The sequence below is a fragment of the Babylonia areolata genome, chromosome 6 (assembly GCF_041734735.1).
Source record: "Babylonia areolata isolate BAREFJ2019XMU chromosome 6, ASM4173473v1, whole genome shotgun sequence".
NCBI lineage: Eukaryota > Metazoa > Mollusca > Gastropoda > Neogastropoda > Buccinidae > Babylonia > Babylonia areolata.
The window spans coordinates 19,928,596-19,933,455 of record NC_134881.1 but is presented as its reverse complement, the minus strand read 5'-3'; positions in this window follow the sequence as shown (position 1 = coordinate 19,933,455).

Sequence of the window (4,860 nt, the reverse complement as noted above, 5' to 3'; positions counted from 1 at the left end):
TTAAAATTTCCGCAGAAGGGCATGAGAATCGACATCATCCATTTTTTCTTTTTTTTTTCTTCTTTTTTTTTTTCAGTATCACGACTGGAAGTGACACCGGCGATATTACACACAGACACTTTTGAAAATAACACCCAACACTAACAACAACAACAACAAAAACAAATGCAACAACAACAACAACATCAAACAAACATGACTTTAAAACATGTATTCCCAGTTTAGCAGTCAGCTAAGGAGCCGTAGTTTGCAACTAAAGGCAGCTTTTTTTCGCACTGGGTGGTGAGGTGCAGAGGGGATGGGGGGGTTATGGTGAAAGGTGGATAATAAATTCAGTGTTTGCAGAATCCACCTGTGATATATCCTCAACACTTCAACCCAACCCACCCCCGAAACCCCACCCTCCATCACTACACTCTAACCCTCTCTCTCCCTCCTCCTCCCCCTCTTCCTCCTCCTCCTCCCCCTCCTCCTCCCCTCTTCCTCCTCTTCCCCTCTTCCTCCTCCTCCTCCCCCTCTTCCTCCTCCCCCTCTTCCTCCTCCTCCTCCTCCCCCTCTTCCTCCTCTTCCCCTCTTCCTCCTCCTCCTCCCCCTCCCCTCCCTCTTCCTCCTCCTCCCCCTCCTCCTCCCCTCTTCCTCCTCTCCCCTCTTCCTCCTCCTCCTCCCCTCTTCCTCCTCTCCCCTCTCCTCCTCCTCCTCCCCTCTTCCTCCTCCTCCTCTCCCTCTCCTCCTCCTCCTCCCCCTCTTCCTCCTCCTCCCCTCTTCCTCCTCCTCCCCTTCCTCCTCCTCCTCCCCTCTTCCTCCTCCTCCCCTTCCTCCTTCTCCCCTCTTCCTCCTCCTCCTCTTCCTCCTCCTCATCCCCCTCTTTCTCCTCCTCCTCCCCCCTCTTCCTCCTCCTCCCCCTCTTCCTCCTCCTCCCCTCTTCCTCCTCCTCCTCCTCCCCCTCTTCCTCCTCCTCTTCCCCTCTTCCTCCTCCTCCCCTCTTCCTCCTCCTCCCCCCCTCTTCCTCCTCCTCCTCTTCCTCCTCCTCCCCCTCTTCCTCCTCCTCCCCTCTTCCTCCTCCTCCCCCTCCTCCTCCTCTCCCTCTTCCTCCTCCTCCCCCTCTTCCTCCCTCTCCCTCTTCCTCCTCCTCCCCCTCTTCCTCCTTCTCCCCTCTTCCTCCTCCTCCTCTTCCTCCTCCCCCTCCCCCTCTTCCTCCTCCTCCTCCTCCCCCTCTTCCTCCTCCTCCTCCCCCTCTTCCTCCTCCTCCTCCCCCTCTTTCTCCTCCTCCTCCTCCTCCTCCTAATCACAACATGTTAATGTTAAGATTGGCACTTCTCCAAGCCACACACGGTGGGGTGTGAGAGTGATGAGTGAGCGGGGACACCCCAGGGTCGCTGATGTTTTTGCTGGGCTAGCCGCCCTGGTGTGAAGGCAGACACTAGTGATGCGCAAACTTTTTTTTCTTTTTTTTTTTCTAGAACTCTTCACGTTTCATCATCATCATCATCATCGTCATCATCATCATCATCGTCATAATCTTCATCATCATCATCACATTATCAACATAATTTTCGTCTTCGTCTTCTTTTTTTTTCCTTTGTGTGTGTGTGTGTGTGTGTGTGTGTGTGTGTGTGTGTGTGTGTGTGTGTGTGTGTGTGTGTGTGTGTGTGTGTGTGTGTGTGTGTGTGTGTGTGTGTGTGTGTGTGCTTAATTTGTTAATGTGTTTATTCATTCGAGGATTGATTGAGAAAAAAGTCATCTGTTCATTTGTATTTATTTGTTTAATATTTCTGTTTTGGTTTGTTGGTTTAATGCTTTATTTAGTGATTGGTTGATTGATTGATTGATGTGGTTGTTTCTTTCTTTGTTTATTCATCCATTTAACAGCCCAGGTCTACATTGTTGTGGTAGAAGTTGTTGATGGTCTGTCTCCATCTTGTATTTGGGATTTTGTTGTACTTTTTAGTGGTGTGTGTGTGTGTGTGTGTGTGTGTGTGTGTGTGTGTGTGTGTGTGTGTTTTGGTGGTGGTGGTGGTGGTGGTAGTAGTAGTAGTAGTAGTAGTAGTAGTAGTAGTAGTAAGAGTACTTTTGTTTTTTATCTATTCACTAGCCCGGGTATAATTGTTGTGGTGGAAAGGGTTGATGGTCTGTCTGCGTCTTGTTATTGGGATTTTGTTTTACTTTTTTAGTGGTGTGTGTGTGTGTGTGTGTGTGTGTGTGTGTGTGTGTGTGTGTGTGTGTGTGTGTGTGTGTGTTGGTAGTAGTAGTAGTAGTAGTAGTAGTAGTAGTAGTAGGAAGAGGAAGAGGAGTAGTAGTAGCAGCAGTAGTAGTAGTAGTAGTAGTAGTAGTAGTAGTAGTATCACCACCATTATCATTATGATGATAATGAGGAGGAGGAGTGTGAGGAGGAGAAGGAGAAGTGGAAGGAGGGAAAGGAGGAGGATAGTTATTATATATATATCTTTCTTCTTCTTCTTCTTCTTCTTCTTCTTCTTCTTCTATCTCGTTGTCTCTCTGTGATTACTGGTGTCAAACATAATCATTGTTCCCAAAGATCAAACCGTGTTTCTTGTAACTACCTTCGAAGGCAGCGTAATCTTATTTTGTGACACGGGTAAATATGCACAAACATACTCGAAATCTTGAATGTACACATGCTGTGATTAGACTGAATACCGAAATGCTGAAATTCGACGCAAATATTGACCGACGTTGACAGACTGCATTTTTCAACCAGTCAGAAAACTTGACGTTATGAAGAGCTATGCTGATGACTGCGCGTGTAATCTTGGCACGTCTCTCATTGACTTGTTGGCACTGGGTAAATGATATAGAATTGCAGCAAGATCGACTGAAACACACTCAGAGAAACAACATAGACACAGAGACGCAGACACAGATAGACAGACAGACAGACAGACAGACAGACACACACACACACACACACACACACACACACACACACACACACACACAGATATGCATGTGTGTGTGTGTGTGTGTGTGTGTGTGTGTTGTGTGTGTGTACATTTGTGTAGGTGTGTGCGCGCAGGAGGACCTGTATGCATGTGTGTGAGCGTATGTACATGTGTGTGTGTGTGTGTGTGTGTGTGTGTGTGTGTGTGTGTGTGTGTGTGTGTGTGTGTGTACATGTGTGTAGGTGTGTGCGCGCATGGGGACCTGTATGCATGTGTGTGAGCGTATTTTACGAATATTATGAAGATACAAATGTAAAAAAAAAAAAGAAAAAAAAATCACACACACCGTTTCATATATACATCCACACACTGCAGGTAATAACTAGTATTCTTAATGTAAAAACAGAAAGAATTAAGAAACATTATTTGAATATAATTATAAACAGCCTACTATACTGCACATTGATTATAATAGACAGATAAGATAAGAATAAAGATAAATTGCGGAAACCCGCAACCAGATAATCAGCACACACACGCACCCCACCCCCCACCCCCAACCCACCCCACACACGCGGATTATTTGATTAAACAAGAGTAATAAACATATGTTCTCAAATAAAAGCATTTCACATACTCGCTTTTAAAAAAACAACAACATTGCAATTAATTATAATATCGTAATTATTAACAGAAATATATTTAGAATATGGACGTTAGCAGTCAAGTCTTTGTAACCATTCTTCAGCATTCCTCCCATGACTTGTCCAGAGTTTGTGGTTTTATCAGTCCCTGTGTATTGCGCACGTTTCTTTTTAGCTTTCCCAACTGAATTGTTGACGTTTCGAATGGCTCTGTAATTTCAAGCTTGTTTTCCAACTCTCCGTTGGAAAAGCTTTGACTTGATACGTTGGCTTGTGGAGGAGGATTTTTTTTTTTTTTTTTTTTTGATTTTTTTTATTCCATTAGGTGCCTGTCTTCTGGGATGTTTGGTTTTAAACAGTATTTTATTTGGAACATGTCACAATACAACACAGATATCGATGAACAGGACAACAAGAAAATCTTATATAAAGTCCTGTCCTGACACATGTACATACTGAATATGTGACGGATGTCATCATAACTAGAAGACGTGAACATACATGAGTTTTGAACAAACCTAAGCTGAGGTATAAATAAAGTGAAGAAAATGAATAAAAAAAATCGAGTGGTGGAGGAAGAAGTCAATAGAGAGAGAACGAGAAGCATCAACGCTGGGGCACAAGCACAGCAAGACTTAACTCTCTCCATACGAACGGCGAAAGAGACGACGTTAACAGCGTTTCACCCCAATTACCATCATCAAAATATTGCAAGCGGAACGCTCTTATACTGAAGAGGTGAATGTTGACAAAGAATACCACAATTCTGACGGAAGCTAAAGGTTGGGTCATTCAGACACCCACTGGACATCCCAGGGGTCTGTGTAGAGGAGAAGAGAGGACTGGCCGTACTGAGTGATTTAACTTGGCCGACAAACAAAAGCGGCGAAGGTCAACCGTCCCTGGGATGTTTTGGGTACTAATCCCTGTATGGCTTCAATTTTTATGCTTTATCAATATTTTCATAATATTTGTCGGAGGTATAAACAGGAATATTAAGAAAAATATAACAGCAGGAGCAACAGCACTACCACCACCACCACCTGCAACAACAACAACAACAACAACAACAGTTAAAGATAGTATATCACAAAATTAAGCTTTTGCACAATAGGCAAATCTGAAATCATTACACAGCAACGACATTCGTAAAGTGTATGCTTCGTTACTGTTGTGCGATATAATTACATCAGAATTCTCTTGCGTATACATACTAAATGGAATAGCACTAGTTAGTCCCTTCTACATTTATTTGCTTATTTATCATCATTGTTGTCTTATTTATTTATTTATTTATTTAATATTATTTTTTTATT